General features: G+C 38.7%; 1 protein-coding gene across 4 annotated transcripts in view; it reads left to right on the top strand.

Moving 5' to 3' along the window:
* The window catches only part of ntm (neurotrimin), a 447,916-nt gene that overhangs the window by 180,332 nt on the left and 246,232 nt on the right, over positions 1–21,352 (top strand). The window contains exon 1 of one of the 4 annotated variants that reach the window (XM_042430741.1): positions 16,477–16,524. The exons of 2 other annotated variants lie outside the window; for them this stretch is intronic. The gene's annotated coding sequence lies outside the window, so the exon portion shown is untranslated. Of the gene's footprint in view, positions 1–16,476; positions 16,555–21,352 lie in introns of those variants that run through there. One more of the 4 variants, XM_042430739.1, reaches the window with a different exon arrangement.

Genomic DNA, 21,352 nt, shown 5'->3' with positions numbered 1-21,352 from the left:
AGACACAGGCAGACAGTCTGTCTCAAGGATTTTTTATAGTTTATTCATACCCAGTAGCAAACTGCAACTGAGCTTTAGTTTCAAGGAAATGCAAATTATCTCGTTTTCTTGCTGATGAGGCTGGAGTTGTATTCGATTCCTCAAAAGTGTTTCTGTCTCGTTACATCCTCTACATATTGTAAATTAAGTTTCAGCCCTCACGATACAAAGAAAGCTCACATTACTCGCACTGGACTTGAACCTACATGACTTGATACATACAATCACAAAAAACATTTATTTTTGCAACTTTGTCTACTTTGTCCTTATTTTTCTTCTATAACATTATCTTTTGGATAGTTGACACATTGTCTGTCATGTTATTACAGAAATATAATAATATTCCTTCTCGTTTGTTAGGCTCATTTGAAACTGTCTTTTCACAATAAGCACTGTTTTTCTGAGCCAGGCCTCAGCTAAAGCAGTTAAACCTATGTTAAACCTTCCAGATAAGAAAACAATGATAATGTACAGTAACATGAAAGTGAGAATATGTGTCCAGTTCAAATAAACTAAATGATCTGACTGTGTGTCTTATAACCTGGGCTTCAGATCAGAGCAGTGCTAATGTGTCTGGTTCCACTTCATTGTTTTCCAACCTGGCATGCAGGGTGATTGTGAAAACATCAAGAGTGTCATTGCCTCACTTTCTCCACGTCCATTCTCCTTTTTGCCTTTTCACAGTGAAATGAAGAGAACTCATATGAGAGGCGCTCTCCTTGAAAAAAAAAAAAAGATGGGGTCAACAAGGCTGTCTTTGTGTGCGACAGGAAATGACACGCAACACTTCTTGTGCACTTTAAAGATGCATTAAGTAATGCATGACTTCTATCGACCTCTGTCAGCAAACAGTAGGAACTGCAGCCGCTCTGATGGGTCTCTGGTGCACAAACCACCACTCCCGAGCAGCTGAAAATGCAGTAGCTGTTTTTTCTTTCTTTTTGCACTCAAAGCAGAGCACAGGCTGGAAAGTCAGTTTTGAAAGGCGGAAATCTCTGGATATGTAATAGATGAATCAGTGGTAGAAGGGGAACAACAGGTTATGGAGAGCACTTTGCTTGTGTCAGTAGCTCAACTTTATCTCTTGGGAACACTCCCAACTCCGGGAGTGATGTCCAAATAAGGAAATGTGCGTCATGTAGCGGGTGGATGTGACTCCCCTCGTTGAGACCTGCTGATAGACGTAATAACGGAGCATGTAACCGACCTGCATGCTGGTATATAACATGTTTTTGTTTTCCTTCCCGAAAACAAATAATTTAAAAAGTATTTGTACAAAATAAATGTTCCCACTATTTGTGCTTTGCCGAATAACGTCTTTGTATTGGGGCGCACCCCTAGTTGATGTGTTAGCATAGACCGTAGCTTGTTGAATATGTTCTGGTAGTGATTCTGAGGCTTATTCAAGCCTCTTCAAAAGAAATTCAAAGTAGTTGGCTAAATTATGCCTTGGCAGTTAGTGTAAGTATTTCTGCTACGGGGGACTGGTCACAAAGTAACCTAATGCAGCACTGTGTGCAGAGAATAAGAATATGTGAGTGTGTCACCCTGAGTCTTTACTGTTCTTGTTTGTTTGTTTTTTTTACTGCAGATCAAATGAATGTCAGCAGTAAAAAAAAATTTGTTCTCAAGCAAGCCAGCATGAAATACAGATATAACTAAAGCCCACTCCATGCAGATAAGTGATGTGAAGCAACCCTGCCTGCAATTATGACCCTCAAAGTTTAGCTCTCTGTGGCGCAAAGTTGACTGAATTCCAATGAATCATGCAGCTAATGTGTGTGAAAGCAGGATAATTAGGAGAGTCCGGGCAGTAGTGAGTTAGCAAATCTGTCTCTTTTGACTTATTAAGCCAGGTCAGTGCATCAATTGACTGAAAATGAGCTTTTCATCCATGCCATAACGTGACAAGGACGTGATAAGGTGCTCTAATTTCAGGGCAGAAATGCAGGAAGCTTTTTTTTTTTTTTTTTTTACCTGTATTTGTATGGGGGCCAGGTTGTCAGAATGTAGTATACTGGGTACTGCTATTGGCTGAAAAAGTTAATTTGGAGTTTGAAATGGAAGATTATACTCTTATGTTTATTGTTTTAAGATTATGTTAATCTGTCTTATGTTTTACTGTCAACAATATATTACTTTGTCTTCTCTGCCTCTCGTGTGAGCATGTTCCACTGCTGGTTCCTGACAAATGTGGATAAGTTAACAAAAGCGAGCTGAGGGATTTGGCTTCAACTTTTGCTTCTCAGTAGACAGAGGCAGAGAAGGAAACCCCCTAAGGAAGGAAGATAGATAAAGCTATGAATAAATAGAAGGAACATTGTGCAATGATTATAAGGCACTTTTTAGGATGACAAATATGAGATTGTCTGTGTGGCATGCTTGTATGTGTTGAACCACATGACAGATCTCTTAGCCCAACGAACTCAGAGGTCCATTTGCAAATGATTGACTAAATATTGCAATAAAACTCTGAAAGACAACTTCTTGTCTGTGAATTCATCTCTAAATTTCTGTGAGAGGTATTTTGTAGTTTTGTCAAAAGCTTGTTGTAACGTTAATGAATGGTTTGGACTGAAAATATAGGATGTATTAGAGTGTATCAGCGTGATTCACATTGCATTGAAAGCCAGAAAATCCTTGACGAATGTTGGCAAGGTATTTGTCTAAAGGCTGCAACTGTGGAGTCATTGACAAATACTGCTTTCTAAGTCAGATTTGAAACCAGTTGTAACTTTCATTTCGATCATCTACCAATTAACACTGCTCAATATCAATGTGCAATGTCGTGTAAGTTTTCAATTAATATCAGAAGCACAACATTTCCCCGACTGTATAATTACCAGTGAAATTAGCCTGACAATATGTAGCTATGACATACTGTAAAGAGGTTTGTGCTAACCACTTTGAAAGTGTTCACTCCATAATAGAAGATGATGAAAAACCCACTATGAACACCTTTGCCTTACACCACATGTACCACTGAACAAAATTAGTACATTTTAGACTGTGCTGTGCAGTCTTTTTGTGTTTGTGCTAAACTAAAGCCCCTGTCCATTAAACCAAATCAACCAAGAAAGGAGAAAAAACAAACTTCATTCTGTCCTTGAATTGACCCTGTGACAATTTTGTCCTGCTAGATTCACTCTCTGAGTAGTTTTTATTAAAAAAGTAAGTTGCTTTTTGAGCTTTTAATTTACAAAGATAAACAAAGATCTCAAAGTGCTGTGTGACCTTGTTGGAATGGTTAAATTCAAAAGATCAATTTAGCTGCAGGGCTATGACTTGAAAAAGCCCACATTTGCCCGACTGAGATGGGAGAACAGCACACTGAGCAGTTAAAGCTCTGAATATACGGAAGCACAGATTGCAGGCATGTTGGTACCCTCTTTGTGAAATTGACTTTTAATTCGTAATGAGCAATTGCATATTAAAGCACTAATAGCCTCTAATAGAAGTTAATTTTTTTCCCCTGGGGACATGATATTAAGCAGCATCAAATATTATGGTGGAACAGGATTGAAAGGATAATATCAAAAGATTCTTGAACGTTCTAATTGTTTGATTTAATCTGCCACTGCAGTAGCAAGATGCTTTTGACTTAAAGGATTATGGGTAGCTGTGACTTCACTTTGAGACACCCACAGACGACAGCTTAAGACAATTCACTGCAGGATCTGAAAGGCTGGTATGAGGTCAAATTTAGACTGCTAGGGTGTTGGCTAATTGAATGCACTCAATTACAATAGTAGTATAATTGCCTGAAAAAAGTACAGTAGATCTAGCATGAATAAAAAATTTGCCAGAGGGAAGCAGAATGAACCGCGTCTGAGCTAAAGGAAGATATTCTCCAGCAGTCTGAGCACTGTCTCATTCTGCCTGTACATCACAATAAACACAGACAATGCTGCAGCTTCCTGCCTTTGTACATCAATAGCGTTTTAGTCTAATGCGACTTGTCATCGGCATTTCTCAGCGTCTGTGTTTCTCTCAATGAGGGAAATAACTCAAATATGATAGGCTTATTCAGTTACTTGATTGTCAAAGTCACCTTGTGCATTGGTGTATCTGAAGGGAAATGATATTGTATTATTTTATCAAATAAAATATGAGTTGACGTTAAAGTTGCGGATCAGGAGATTAAACAACGACGTCCTGGTTTGCAGTGTTTTTACTGTAATGTAATGAATGCCATGAGGTACTTATTTGTTACACTGTAAACTATAAAATCATTTTTGTGCTTAAAACACATCACTTATTCACACATACAGAAGGAAATTTTAAAAATAAAAGTTTACTCCCATGAATTTTTCTTCAACAGTCAGTGGTACGGAGCTCATACACTAGCCACTATCAGCTGAATGGACTCATCCTTCATATTAAAGGTTCGTATTATTCCCTAACTGGCTAATAAGTTAGCTTGACATTTATTCCGTGCATTAATCACCTGCAGTGGATGTTCCAGTCAGTTTAACCTTGGCTGTGAGGAGAACAGAGGGAACTCTTGTGTGTAGTTCACTTACGTTCCTGAACAAATGATGTGATTGGCAAAAGGCTGCTCACTGGATGCTCACTCGAGGATCGGTGGGTGTGTTCTCACTGGTTTATTTGCTGATTTCAGTTTGTACTATGTGATTATTCAAAATGCAGCCTAGACAAAAGACACAACAAACATGATCCCCCCCCCCCAGATAGTTATCAAATTAAGCAAAAACATACAGTCTTGCTTTGCTCTTCTTGGATGGAATGCCTGGATTTCAAATTTTACTTGAAAGCTGATTGGAACTGAATACTGAACTGGGTGAATATTAACATGGATTCTGTGACATAAGAGAATGGAAAAGGTATTCTGTTGAGTAGCCAATAAGTCCTGCTTTTCTATCAGTTCATGAACATGAACATGTTTATGCTACAGAAAATGTTAATCATCACATGACAGCGACTTAATGACAAACTTGTTTTGGTGATGCTCATCATAGATCAATTTCAGCAATTTCTGGTCTGTTCAACAAACAGACCAGAAAGTGTAAAAAAATTCTAGGTCCTGTAAGTTTGAAGGACATAGAAAGGCACGTAGAGATAAAAGCCAGATATTTAATATCTAAGGGAAAAGTAATTGTGAACATTGCATGTATATAACCCTGTATTCTACTCTCAAGCCCTAAAGTTGATAAAAAAAACCATTATTTTAATCATCTTGCCCCAAAATCTGCCCTGGATATACCTGAAACTGATAAGCTCAAAGCAAATTCCTAATCTGAATTCACGCAGAAGACCTTTATACTTCTTCTACTGACTGGAGCTATAAGGAATCAAAGCGGGAAAGATACCTGTCATCATTTAACCTTTCATCTAGAGATTTGCTTGACTGACTGCAAATGGTTTGTGAAACTCAACCCGAGTCTGTTATGAACTGCTTTGAATTCCCATGAGACTGAACACTTTTATTTATAGCTCAGATCCCCCTAATTCAGGGAATGATATACTTTCATTTGAATTTCAATGTGTAAACTCTAAGAATGATATAGTGACAAAAAGCTAACGCAGCTCTGGAAACTCAAACATCATCTGACACGAATATTAGAAGTATAAAGCGTATGCATATTGCTCCATTTCTCACTTAAAACCTAAGCTTTCTTTTTATGCACATAGTTTAAACTGAAAAGGTGGCTTTTTCTCTTGGTGTCTTTTTTAAATACCATTAATATGCAGAAAAGAAATTCCAGCTTGCTCCAAAAAGATCTGAAGGTGCGATTGAAAGTATCAGCTAAAAATTGCACCTTACACATGTACATTTTTATTCTGGTTGGTTATTTTGGCAAATCCTTGTAAAGTTGCACCTTCCAACTAACATTAAACATCGTTGTGTTTTCCTGTCCGTTCACACACACCCATCAATTTTCAGTGTCCCCAATAAAGGGAGCCCGAGCATTTAATGTCTTTTCATTAAAAAGATGGAAGCCAAGCCGTTGACCTTTAACAAGACAAATATTCCATCCCCAATTACACAAATATGAAAATGGCCAAGTGGTCCAGTGCCCATTTTCAACACACTACCCACCCACCCAAAAGAGAAAATAAAGCAAAAAAAAAGAAAATAAATGCACACTGATGATGTACACGGGAAGCCTCATGTCCCGTTATGACAAATTACCGTGCAAGAAAAGGCTCATGAGGCTGAACCCGCCACTCGGTTAAGCATGTGACTCCCTGTCACCTTAAGAAAAAACTGTTATTTCCTCTTTCACATTGTGAGACTCAGTGCGAGATGAAGTGGTTCGGATGTTGATGATATCAGCCATAGGTGCATTCAAGCGCCAACATGTACTAAATCAGGCATAAAATTAATTTCCAGACTGTGTTTCAACAGGGGCCTGTGTAATAAAGCCAATACTCATTGTAGTCGGGAACTGTCATCTGCTGCGGGGATCTGTCACTTGATTTGTCTTTCAGAATCGGCTGGCGTTGTTGTACATCTCCATCAGAGAGGTTCTCCTTTTGATGCACACGTGTGGTTGTAACGACGAGGTGTGTGTGTGTGTGTGTGTGTGTGTGTGTGTGTGTGTGTTGCACTGCAGGTCGGCCAGATTGCTGCAGGACTATGTCTCAGCATCCATATGCTCCTTTATTTGTTCCTGCATCTAGTATCACATACACTGCTGATCAGATTCCAGCATTTCAATCAGTGTAAAATGCATTAATGCTAAAGATTATTATGGCAGCTATTTTACATTTAGTTCTTTGAGTTTTGGCCTAGAGCCACAACTGACTTCATGACTTCAACAAAAAATCTATTATTAAGACAGTTAGAAATCAGTTTTCTGTTTGATTTCTAAAGAATGAATCCTTTGCATATTTATTTGCATACATTTTTAGTTGCAGTTGGCAAAACATTTTAATCTACACAGTAAAAATCACTGGGTCAAAATGTACACAATTTTGGTCATTATAGCACCAACACAATACTGGGTAGCTATGAATAGAAAACCACCCAGACAAAGGCTTGTTTTGACCCAGTTTAGCATCATTTTGTAATATTCAGTGTCTAACACTGGCTCATAATCAACATATTTTAGTTTAGATAAATAACCCAACAATGAAATAAAACACTGACACTGGGTCAAAACAACAGCTTTGTATTTAGTTAACTCAGTATTGTGTCTGTGCTATATTAAGCTAAACTGAGTCCAAATGTTCCGGTGATTTTTAGTGTGCAGCTTTAGTTACTGATGTATTAATTCAGATGCTCAAACTACAATTTGGATTGGCGACACATAGAGACATTGTATGATCTCAGAAATTGGTCACAGCACAGGAAATTTGTTTGCAGCAGCGGCAGAGAGCTCTCGTAAGTGATGAAAGAACGAGCGAGACTGAAAGTGCTGTGTCCTCCCAGCAGAACGTCTTCAGTTTGCTGTGATGGGAGAGGTCAAGATAAAGATGGGAAACGATGTATGTATTTTCATCTCATCTTTTTTTTTTAATTTTTTTTTTTTTTTTGTACCAACAATAATACGATGAGATTTTGTCAGCTTGTATTTCCACACATCCATTGTTGTCTCATCTTTATCAACAACACTGACATTGAGATGGAGTCGCAGTTTTTCATTTTCTAACATCCATTTCATCTTGTCAGTGTCTCATTTTAGTCAAAGAGAAATGCTTGACGCACATAATGTGTCACAATAAATGTCAGAGAAATGAACACTGGTGTAAGGAGGCCACTGCAGTTTAGGCTTTAAAGAAGCTGTCTGTTACTCATTGAGAGCTACATCGTTCACACGAGGGCCGACTAATTTGCTGTTGTTTTCTTTAAGTGGCTGTAATTACAAGGATTTGATGGAGAACAAATTGGCCGAGTGCAATTCACTTAAACCAACAGAATTGTTCAGATTCATATTTTTATGAAGTCATTTTATTTAATGGTTAGAATAGCTCCCCCAATCATTCAGGAATGGTTGTTTTTAGCAGGCCTGAACATTTAACTGCAACTGCCAGAGCTCTCTGTCACTCTCATCACTCATCTCTTTCCCCTCTCCGCTGTTTATCCTCCCTCCTTCTCCTCATCCATTCCTCCATCTAAACTGTCTCTCAACCTACAGTACCTGCCTTCTCCCTGTCTCAAAGTCTAATATTTCACAGCTGTCAAAGCCCTTTTAGACTGAGCCTGAATAGCATGAGTAATTAGCAGACCTTATTAGAAGTCCTTATCTCTACTCTTTCTGCCCTTTTTGGGCCCTTAAGTGGCATTTGTTAATGGGCACACTCCTCAGAACTACCAACAACAACCATCTTTAATTCGACAGCTACACCTTCGTAGTAAAAATGTGTTGCTCATACACACGTGTTCATACACTTGCAAAGAGGGGCATTGTGACAGGGATTCAAAACTCAGATTCATGTTTGTTTAGCATTGCTCCTATGTGTAACAGTGTTAGTCCAAAGTGTTAGTGCAGTGTTTTAAAGTGGAGTCTCCTCACCTGAAATAAAGAGCACCTCTGCTAACATCAGAAGGAATTAATACATTTTTATGAAATATAAAATAAGCCTCGTTAACCCTCAGGAAAAATGAGCAGTGGCGCTTCAGCACACAGAGGACCATGTGTTTAAAGAGTGAGGAGACTGTTTAAACTGTCATCTAATGATTGCGTTGATGATGAGATGAGGTGCATCAGGATCTGTCTGATTCAGCTCAGCAAGTGACTGATTGATCACATCATATGTTCACTTTGCTGTAATTAATCAGAGCAGCATGTTGCAATGTTGAGGAAATGAAAACCTTTTTTTAATGTAACAAGTAGATCCATAGACCTTTCTTACATTTTGTCTAGCAGGACTGGCACGGGTGTAACTCATGACATTAAAGGTAGAGTCAGTCATTCTGTAGAAAGATTGTTGATATCTGAACTAGACACCTAAACAAATACACCCCTCCCTTCATGCTCCTTCAGAAGCTCCACCCCCCGAATTCATGGGCGTTCATGGCCATGGCAACGGCCAAAAGAGAAATATGTCGGGATACAAAGAGATACATGAGCTGTAGAGTCGCTTCTGTTCCTCTCACATATTATCACAAGCGGAAAAAAAATTTAATCTCATGTGAGCACAACAGTCCATCCACACTCTCCGCCTCTCTGCAGCCTCCACACTTCTCATTGGACCTGCATTCAGCGTCTCTATCTGCAGGAGCTGTCTTCTGTCAGCTGCAGCTCCTGGAGAGCTGAGAGGACAGCGGCCGGACAAAGTGCCTTCACCTGGCTGACTGACAGCAGAAATTTACTGAAACCAAAATAGTTTGCATGTTGGCTCCACAGGAAGGATTGATACATTTACTAAAATGAAAGCGTATCTGTTCCATGAGGAAACACTTTCTGTGAATTGGCCACAGTCTTTCTCTCTCCTGTTTGCCAGCCCATCCCCACCATTCAACTTCCCTCTGTCCTGTGCACGAGCATGAACACCCCCTGCTGCTGATTGTCTGGTATGGTTTGTTTACAACGGACAGCTAGCAGACCATGAGGAGATATTCTCTGAATTTGACAGAAAGTGTATTGCAGTAGAATTGCTGACTCTGCTTTTAATGATGGTTCTGCTTCATTTACTGTGAGTGTGCCAGCAAGCACAATACCAAGACCTGGCACCGACACACTGAAATTGGGTCTAGCCATTATGATAAAGTGTCCAGCATGAGAAAGGTCTGCTGAAAACTTAAATCACCTAACATCACAATCTTTGCATCACAAGCTTCATCTGTTTCTTTTTTTTTCCAGGTCAAAATCATAACGCCTTTTAGACAAAGTGATCAGATGCTGCTCCTTCACACAGCTGGTGATAATGTGATCGTCCATGTCTTGAATTTTAAAGTGTGTAGAAAGACTGGTACAATGTCCTACCTGATGCAAACAGCAGCACCTACTGTCTGCTCTACACTCTCAGCATCTAGCTGCACTCTCTGCTTTATAAGCAGCTGCCACTGTTATGTTTCCATTCCCTCACCTTAGAGCTGCAGAACAAGTGTAATGCAGCTACACTACAATGTCTAGCCATCGTAATGTCATCCTGGTAATTATTTTATATGCCTGAATTACTTGAAGTGTTTAGGATGAGATCTGTAACACATGTTATTATAGTCTGTAGACTGTCTACACATTTACCCATAGCTTTATAGAGACATATGGTCCAAGCATGAACAATATTTACTCTAGTGGGTTAATGTCAACAAAGAGCAGATGGGGGAATTTAAAACGCTGGTTCAATGCACATGATATAGCATCCACTCATGGGCTACCATACCATGTGTGTGGGAATGTCATATCCTAAGCTGCCATTGTCATTATCTTATGTGCATTGTTGTGACCCACAACATTTCTTTAACTGAGCAGTAAGGGGTTTTTTCTGACCCTACAAATTTCATCTCTGCAAACTGTATCACCTTTATGACTGTAATGCATTCAGACAGTTAGAGAATATAATTTGTTATGTAATCATCAACAGGTGACCTCGGCGATATGAACAGTAAAAAATGCACTCGAGACTCGTTGGTAACAATAGAATCAGCTATGGCAAATACATATATAAATAAATATAATAATCAAACGCTGTAATTATGTGACAGAGCTGCATTTGTTAATATTGTCTGCATGATAATACCTTTACATCTGACTCACCTCATCACAGCCCGCTCCCCACTGATTAAGTGAAACAGCAGAAGGTGGGAAGGTTTTTTTTTCCCCTGTACACATTCGACAAAACCGTCAAGTAGTCGAGGAGTGCTTCTATAATCTGGCAATTTCAAGGACCCAGCCAACAGTGTATTTGACTTTTGAGTCCTCATATCAGGATGATTTCCAGTTTCCATCACAACAATGCAGGTTGAATTGGAGAGTTTGATTTAATCTCAAAGAGCAAAAAAATCAACCCGACTAAAGATAAGAAATGAGTGTTGTTCATTCTTTCAGCTCTGTCTCCACCAAATCAATGGATCAGTGATTGACTGTAGATGTGATAATTTATGCTCGAGTGTGGCTCGATCCAAAGCAGGCACTACTTTCCAAGCGTGCAATCTGAATTTTTATTAATTTAATTTATTGTGTTCATCATCATTTTTGTTCAGACAACAGTGTCGCCACAGCCTTCTGTAGACAGAAATGAACCTGTAGTTTTAAAGCAGTGCCACATTGGTTTCAAAAGTCACCTGTGCAGTGTGACTGAGGAAAACTGTTTATTGCAGCACATTGAAGCTGCACCACTATAAATGTTAAAAATAGCAATACACACACACATACACATACACACACAACACTACAAAGCTGCAGGGTTGCCTGGAGCATGACCCCATGACGGATTAGGTAACCATTACAATTCTAGCTAGTGTGAGTGTATGTGTATACCACAGACAGGCTTGTGCAGACATTGCTCGGGCAAATACACAAAACTCTAAAAAAAAAAAAAAGATAAAATAAGAGCTCATGCTGAGAACAGATAAAGTCAAGGGGGTGAATAACATTTCAATCTATTGTGAAATCAACTTATCCTCATGGCAAAGTCTTAGCCTCACAAAGCCGAAGAATATATCTCAGAAGCTTGGATAAGATTAAGTCAGAAATAAGGAAGCCTATAGGGGACTATATTAAAATGATAATGTAAACTTGAAAATGAAAATGTAATTCCACAATAGCATTATAATTTTCCACATAGGTATGTGTTATTTGAGTAAAAATGAAAATGAAATAATCCAATTTGCATTTTCATTTTCACATACCACATTAAAATGAAAATGGAAAAGCTGTTTGACATGTAATTTTCAAAGTCATACCCTGCTGTACTGTGGACAATATTCAAATGCAATAAGCGAAACAGCGCCCCCAGTTTATTGCATTTACATTTACATGTTACTTTGCTCTTTTGGGGTCAAAATGAAAATGATAATGCAATCTGTCAGTCCTCTCATCAAGGCAGGTCTTCAGTTATGATGTCAGTCATTCTCTGTTGGTGGGACACTATAATGCAACTCCAAACAGCCTGCAGCCTTGGAGAAGGGTCCAACTGCAGCCAGTTAAACTTTCACTTATTTCACCTTAGCATTCTACCAAAATCTGTCTCTGAACAAATCTGAGTTGAGAAATAAGCAATCCGCTGGCTGAATCTTCACTCATATCAGATCTACCAGGCCTAATTTAAAAGTTTGTTCCGACTTTCGTAAGGCAAGGGCACTACTGTCAAGCTGCACAGAGCAGATCAAGCCAGGCAAGAAGTCAGACACAAGAACAACCGCTACAGACTCTGAAAGACAGAGTGGTCGGCCAAGGATGCCAGTGTCCTTGGGGAGTTTAAGAGGTTAAAGAGAGAGTTGTTGCTTTGAGGGAGGAGAAAGGAAAGAGGATGTCTGTGTAGCTGTGTGCATGTGATCATGCCTCAATTTGTTGTGTTGAGACTTCTTGAGTTAAAGCAGATTAAGCTATGTTTGATTGTTTTTATATATGTATTTATTTATGTATTTATTGAGACACCTGTTTTGGTTTCACTATTTTGGAATTGAATAAATCAAGTCATTGAACAAGTGTGAGTCTGCCTCCTAACACCTTCTTTAACACTCTGGCTAAGCTTCCCCACCTGGAAAAGTCCCAAAATCCCTAAAAAGGGTTAGTACTGCAAATCTATAGCATGTGATGCCTGATTCTAAAACATTCTGCCGGATCTATTTTCTTCAAAAAACTAATTTTGTTGGATAGTTAAGGAGAAATATGTAAATGTTTAAATCTGCATTAAGTTGTAAACACTCACATGTTATCACCTTTTGAGCTGTTATGACAAGCTTGTTAGCAAAGTTGCTTATTCCCCATCCAACCGATAGGAAACAACATTGGCATTCACTGGAAGTCATGTGTCTGGCAACCTGACATCCAGTATTCACATCAGTACAGTTGAGGGGTGTGAAACCAAAACAATAAGCTAAAAGACACTGAAATGCTCTAAAATGCTGAGGGTTGAGTTATAGCAACCTCTTTCACATTTGATCCATTGTTTATATAAAAATATGGATTAAAGCAGCTAATTTTTGGAAGCAGCCTAGCAAGGGGTGCATGATCTAATCAGATGCAGAAAGAATTCCTGTCGATATCTGAGTGAACAATTAAACAGCATTGCTGGTGGAATTTTGTATTGGTACAGTGTTCCATCAGTATCATTACATGGACACAAGTGCACAAGGATGGAGGATACAAGTTGCATTCAAATATCCAACAACATATCAATACACACAGCACAGCATTTACCACATAGTGCAAATGACTCAGGGGCAACAGATGGCTACTACGTGGTACCGGCTCGGCTTGATTTAACTTGCTTTTGGATTTCTGGATTTCGTTTTCCACTGCAGATCCCTCAATGAGGGTGGGGTTTGCAGGGATGACCATCACTGATCGGTCAAACACAAATAGGGCGGCTGCTTCAACTTGTGTATAACTTAATTCATAAAACAAGGAAGTACTCTAGTATCGATGTAGTTCAGGACAAGGAGAGGACATTTCTCTGGGCCTGTTAACTAAACACCCCAATCCATGATGCCATCTACCAAAAGACAAACCCATTTCTCAAAACACTATTCCCCTGTTTTCACTCATGTGCTCATTTAGAAAGCACCGGCATTCAATATCATTAACTCAAGTCATCACAGCTGGAACCCAATTAACACGCAATTCCCCAGGTAGAAACGCTAAGAGTCAAAATTGTTCACAAACCAATCAGAACCTCAGGATAGATAACAGGGCCTTGAGTCAGTTCACTTGTTTTGGATCAATGGATCCACAAAGACCTGAAGCAGAATAAATGTGATTTATTTCTTAATGTACAAATTGTTTTTTTTCATTGGTAAATACATGGAAATTATTTTACTGTATTCTATTTTCTTTATCAGTTGCATAATTTTAAAGTACACTTTATTTTACTGCAGTACATTGAGGAATTAAACATTTTGAAAATGTGTACATGTGTGGTGTATTTATATTGTGTTCATCGTGTAAAGAGGTTGTTCTGGGGGAAACGCATAAGCACCATTATTCATTGCAGTATCAGGTTTTTACAGTAGTGTTTTGAATGCATCTCACCAGTGTGTGATGGCTGTTTTGTGGTGTTGGTGTATTTGATGGCTTTTGTGTGATGACTGAAGGCAAACTCACTCAAAATGATTTTGAGTGAGTGGAGAGTTTGGTTTTGACATGGAAGTTTGTGAAGATGCATTTGTGTTTAGAGTTTTGGGAAATAGAGCATCATTTCAAGAAATTTGTCTTAGTAATCGAGAAAAACTGTAAAAGTAGTTAGGCTTTGTTGTCAGCCTCCTGACTCATTTTATAAAAAGATGAGAGAAAAAGAGAGAGATACCTATCTGGAACATTGGAAAAAAGAAACTAAAAGCCAAAGTAGATTAGAATGTTATCTGGCCCTGAAAAGAGATTATAAATTGGCAGAATATCTCTTGACTGTCAGAGATAGAAAGCAGAGACAGATCCTAACCAAGTACAGGTTCAGTGAACACAAATTGGCAATCAAAAAGGACAACACGAAAAATCACAGCAACCGAAAGAAAACAGAATATGTGGTCACTGTTTGACAGGTGAAATTGAGACAGAGATGCACTTCCTCCTACAAACCATTCAATAAAATAAAGAACATTTACTTTAACAAGTTCAACTCTAACATTTTAGATTTCAAAGAGCTGAATGACCTTTCAAAATTAAAATTACTCCTAGGAGGAGGAGACAGGGCATATCTTCCTGTCCAATATGTATTAACATACCACAACCTGAGGGACAATGCATGACCTAGACACACACACAATACATGCATAGGATATACTATATATATATATACACACACATATACATATACATGTACACACACACACGTATATATCTCAATCTTATATTAATATCATTTTGTTTCATTGACTCCTGATGCTTTTCCAGTATTGTTGTTGTGACATTCATGCCAATAAAGCAAAATTGAATTTGAATTTGAATATAGCACGAGCAAGCTGAGAGCACGAGTGAGCGAGCACGAGAGAGCAGCGGTGGTCGAGCGAGCTAGAGAGTGTATAAAGAGAGGGCAGTAGTAAGAGCAAAGCCAGTGAATGAGAGAAAAAAAAACAACATTATTTTCTGATGGTTTCATGGCGGTTACATTCTAAAACACAAATAAATAACCGTCAAACACTCAACAGATGATTTACTGTGGAAACAAATGCTCTTATGGCAGGTTTGTGCAGGATGTCCTGTGTTGCACAAGTGATGATTCTAGTGATGATGATTTTCTCTGACCAGTCAGTGCTCTGCAGTGTTTTCACATCACCTTTTAGTATTGTTTCAGCTTGCTTGGAACCTCAACGGAGGTGATACCAAAAAAAAGTACCAGATACCATCCACAACTTTTGCTCGATGGCAAACCAAAAAATAGAGGAATAGAGTGGAGTTGAGTCAAGCCATACCAAGCGGTGGAAAAGCAGCTTAAGGAGCTCAGGAGTTCAGGGTCCATTTTGCAGTGGGGGGAAAAAAATTGGTGGAACAGTGGGGGGAAAAAAATGGTGGAATGTGATTTATAGCCTCCTAGAAGGTAATGGCTGGAACAGGTGGTGAGCTGAGTGAAAGGGATTCGAGATAATGTTCTTTGCTTTTTTTTTTTTTTTCACAGTTTTTCTTTGGGAGAGGGATTTTATAGATGGAAGGGAGGTGCCAATGATTTTGGATGACTTGTGTATTGACAATCTGCTGAAGTCTTTTGTGGGTTTGATTGTCTGAACTGTTGTACCAGACTGTGGATGATGTCAGAATGATCTTGCACTATTTTGCTGTGTACAACAAGAAAACTGTCAGTCATCTGTTGTACAGAAAAAAAAAAAAAAAAAAAAGAGGCAAAGTCTGGGTCCCATCGTTAATCTCTGGCTGCTAAATGCAGGAAAATAAGGACAGCTGCATTCTGATCTGTGAAGCACAATCAAACATGTGTTGCATCCAGCACCTGCTTCATCCTGCTTATCTACTGTAATCCCTTTAATGCAACAGCAATAAAGAATTCCAATAGCTTGAAATGAAATGATTAACTTTACCTATGATATTATTGCCAATAAATGAATTCATGACCTTGACTGAAGTGTTGGAGGACACGTGGGATATTGCAACCTCCTGCTTGCTGCGTTGCATTTTAAACAAGCAAACCACCACCTACAGTGCAGTTTATTCAGGCTCAAATAGCTGTGTCACATACCATCACATCCTGAATGATATTTCAATTTAATCAAATTGTGAGTCCCTTTTGGCCAGTCAGTGCCAAAGCGGCGCACAATGAACGAACGAATGAATCTGCTCCTCGTGCTAATGCAGCACACACTCTGAATCCGTGATGTAATTGTTTGTTTTTTTTTCTCTTTTCTCCCTCTCTCTCTAGGTAAGTGAAACAAATTGCTCAGACTGATTGAAAGTGGACTGCCTTGAGGTATCACATTCAACAGCACACCGAGCTCTGGTACAGTACCCAGCCTTCACACTGATGGAGCCTTTGCTTTTCTTAATTAGCACACACACACACACACACACACTGACTGAAAATCAACTGGCTGAATGTTACACAGCTTTTTTTTGTATCGTCAAATCTTGATTACAATAGTAGGGTGGCTGTGAAAGTACTCCAGTGTTTGGAGAGGTTTTTGATGGGAGATTGCGCTATGAAGTGTGTTGCATTTGTCCTTTGTTGAAGTATTGATGCTTAAACAGTTTTCAGTAAATGACATACATGTATGGAGTGCTTGGATTGGAACAAAATAGGTGCCAGCAGATTGAACCAATAGTTGCATGGAGTTTAACTTTTATAGTATAGATATATTCTGGTACAACTACTACTATAGGTAAATTAATAAGAAGCATAAAGCAAGTGATTACTGGTAAAATAATTTAAAAAAATCACAATTAGTATAAATATAAATAGCTACCACTTGTGTTTCACTATAAAACAACCGATCATATTTTTAATTTAATTTAACTCTAACTCTTAACATCTAATTAATGTATATATTTTTATTTACTCTTTCTCTTTTTCATAACATACACACATAGCAATCATGTCATACAAACACACACACACACAATGAGGGACATTGCATGTACAGTAAAACTTATTTCAACATAACAGATAATTAAGATCAGCCTATAACCCCTCTGACAACTTGCTGTTTAATTGTTCACTCTGACAACAGTCTTTTTACGTGCTGTTTGTCCTCTGGGCACCTTTACGCCACTTTTTGTTTTATCAGTGTAAAAAAAATTTTTTTTTAAGTAAAATTAATTGTTAAAATATATCATTTTGAATGCATTTGTTCAGGGAGTTTGCATAGATATTTTTTTGCAAAGAGGCTTCAACAAAATCAATTCAGAATATGTCATACATATGTGGCCTAAACAGTGATTAAAATGCCACTAAAGACAAGGTCAGAATGTTTGGGACTTTGTTTCCAACTGTGAAGGCAAATGAATTGTCATTGTCATAGTGTGCGACCATGAGGGAGGGGTGTGGCTCTGTCTTACCACTAGTGGTGCCGCCTATAGCCTCTGTATGATTTGCATTGTAACGAACAATTGAAGTCACAGCAGCCACTGAATTCAGTTAAGTTTATTTATTAGGTGACAGAGTTTTCTTGAAGTCAGAGTTGTCTGTGTTTTTTGCCATAGGCGCTGTTATATTTTTAGTCAGGAAGTTGTGCATACCTGGAGGGAGAGGCACACAATAAGATGTAGTGCTACTTATTTGTGCAAAAAGAAGAAGTGATATGCAGGTGTGTGCACTTTTGAAAGCCTAATTTAGTTTTTCTAGAGTGTGAGACAAACAATATGAGACAGATAACACAAGATATGCCACAAAAATCAGAATTAAACAGAAATGCAATTATAAAATCATAAATCAAATTTGTAATACAATCGTGTAAAAGATTTCATTCAAGACGCAACGTTAATGGCACCTTAAAACAACCTAAGAGCTGCTCAAAACCATAAAAATAACTAAGACTCATTCAAAACAACAACTTAATGAGACAAACACATCTAGATTCTAAAATACCCCAAAACATGGACAGCCAGAAGAGAGCTCACAGTCTCTGAAGCAATGAATTCACAGAGAGAGAGAACAAATTCAGTGTAAGGGCCAGTTTCACAAGATAGAATCACCCTCACAATTTGAACTGCATATGAACACTTACATTTTCATCTGTGTAATAATCATCTCAAATCGGGCCATTCTCTAATGGTTGAGACGCACTTTGCCAAAACATTTAGCAGCACAAGTTGCCATAATCGTTTAATAATGTATCTTGTGATGGACAAAGTGTCACTTGAACTTCCTGCAGTAATGCTGAACCTCTTCATTATGATCAGGCTCTCTTCTTTTGTAGCCTTCTAACTGCTTTGCTTCAAATGACAACTGATTACTGCGCGTGTCTCCGCCACATCAACACAGTCATCTTTCAGTCGGCGTTGCAGCCGCTGGCTCTGAGGTGAAGTCCCCGCATTTGTGTTTGACTCCTTCTGACTGCGTGTCATGCAGCATAATTGAGTTCAAATTGAATTTGAGCTACCAATCAGTGCAATTAATGAAGGATTGGAGTGTGTCTTGTGAGGGCACGGAGTAGACAAATCTTCCCAGTCCTCAGACATTAATACCTAAGCACCCATACAGTCACATGATGACTCTCCTCAGATTGGTCATGCTCATACTGATAGAGGAATGACTTGCTGTAGATCTGCTCATTATTTTCCACCAAATTGATTGCAGTCAATGCGTCTGCATCCTGTTTATTGTATTTATTCAAAAAAAACATTATTTTATTATTTAATGGTACTTCTATTTATATCTTGTAATTCTAGGAGGAAAAAAATAAGTAAATAATGAGTTTCAAAATGCTTTAATGTAACTATGTGTAGATACAATGGAAACAATATTGTTACTTAAGGAACGATATTTGATAAGTTAAGCTGTTGAGGATTCATGTGTACTGTATTTGCATATTGACAGCAGTGGTGGTACAGTATGTGTGTGACAACCTTTGGAAACAGAATTCTTGCCCTTAGAAGAACAGTGTCACCTGAAATAACTTATTTTTGTTCTAGTGAACAGTAATCAAGACTATAGTACTGGTTAACTAGTGATCAGTCAGCAACAGCTCTGTATCCAGCACTGACTGTGCTGCCACCTGGCCTGGTGCAGTATTTTCCTGAAATCTTTGTGTTTTTAATCCAGCAGGATATGATTTGAATATTCTGATGACATTTCATGCACTCCCGAGGCAGTATTTTCGTGGAGGCACAACGACTAGCACGAGCGGTGCTCTAACTGTTTGGTACTTTCCTGACCTTGAAACTCGCTTTGCTCGTCTGTGTGGTGTTTTGGTGATCAGTGCAAAGCGCACGGTGCACAGGTGGGAGAAGAAGTGCAGACAGATGGGAGGTTCATTCAAATGAAGCAGCACAAAGACAGTTGTATTTTGGTTGAAATACAGACGTTGCCCTGAGAGCAGATGTCTCAGAACCATATTTATTTGTGGCGCAACGTCAATCCGCTGCTGCTTTGGTGATTTTATCAACAGGATCAAACTAAATACTTGCTGCAGACATGCTGCAACAACATATTAATGATTAAAATATAAATAGTTTATTTCAATTAAACACTCTCCAACCAAAATTGGCACAGAAAATAATGTTAAATGTGGTTAAAGCAGGAAAGTCAGTAAATCAGTCTGCATTGATCTATAAATGAATGTAGGTGATTCATACAGTATCTGTTGTCCACAGCTGCTTTATATGGTATGAAAAGCTTCTCCTTCAGTTCATTAAATCCCTGCAGCATCTGAAGGCAGCAGGACAGATGTGTTGATAAATCTGCAGCCTCTGAGAAGTGCATTGAGGGTGTGTCCAAATCCACTTTTGCTATTTTAATGGCGGAAAAAATGGTCGATGCGCCAGGCGCATGGTTCAAAGTGGTTGTCCTGTCTCTTAATTAATCATGGGTGTCTTTTTTGGCGTAACATGCAATAAACCAATCACAGTGTCATCTCCCATTCCCTTTAAGAGCCAGGTGCGCTTGCACCCTGGTGGTTTGCTATTATGATAGTGCATTTGTCAGAAGGACGCTTCTCTGCAGAGGCAACAGATCTGCTCGTGCGCGAAGTGAAAGCCCACGTTCCATAACGAGCACACTGGCCCCTGCTGCTCCTGAACCCTCCCGTGGTCACCCCCAGACCACCAGTTTAAGATCTTGTTCATTAATTTGTTGCGAATGTATTTTTTTAATTACAGCTTTGGTTTCTTTAAAATTGTTTTGTTCAGTCATGGAGTAACAGGTCAAATCAGTTGGGTTTTAATTGCTGATAGTATGGAAACCTGATCACTGTACTCTCAAAAATGTTAAAGAATATTTGTTAAATATTGTTCAAAAATTAAATCATTCATTTTAATCATGTAAAGAATCATTAACGCAGTTATCAGGAGCTCTCCAAGGTGCTGATCCTGCTGCTGGCAGCAGATAGAAGTTGTGCAGATTTATTTCCTTCGTTAGTTTAATCATTGTTTTCACCTCATTTATTTCCTCATGTGTTCTTCATGTCATCATGTATTGATGCAGCAGGAAAGTCGATCTGTGTCTGATCCGTTGTTGTCTGTCTGTTTAAATATCTACATGTATTGCCACGATTTGGTCAAATAATTAAACAATTTTATCCGTCATTACTGTGATTAGTTAATTTTGATAAATATTATGCCCAACCATGATGACATGTATTTTTTAAAATATGCTGATATACACAAGAATAATCTTTTCACATTGTAATCCTGGCGCACATCTGTGTGTGTGTAACAAGCAGAGTGTATATATCATATTACTATCTTGATAACGCGCCCTTAAAATAACAGTGAAACACTGCGCCATTGGCTTTAGACCAGGTTTTTGTTGGTCAAAGCACAATCGCTCTCTGCTGCCTCAAGGTGCCTCGTGGGCGCTGGATGGGAAAATGACAACTGCGTCAGGCTTAAACTAACAAAGACACTTAGGGCCCATGTATTTATGTTGAAGTGAGAGAAGCTCTCAAGTGGTAACAGTAATTATGACACAAAGCAGGAAAGGAGGACATGTTATTATTTAGTGATAAGGTCCTCTGAGAGAGGAGGATGGGGTGGATAGGTGGCTCAACAAAACATTGGACTTTCCAAGGGAGATCACTGTTTGTCAGCACTGTTTTTTAAACCATTGCCATAATTGTCCCCTTATTGGTACTACAAAGGTC

The sequence above is a fragment of the Thunnus maccoyii genome, chromosome 13 (assembly GCF_910596095.1).
Source record: "Thunnus maccoyii chromosome 13, fThuMac1.1, whole genome shotgun sequence".
Classification (NCBI taxonomy): Eukaryota; Metazoa; Chordata; class Actinopteri; order Scombriformes; family Scombridae; genus Thunnus; species Thunnus maccoyii.
Note: the sequence above shows the minus strand (reverse complement) of the source record. Positions and strands in the feature narration are given on the sequence as shown.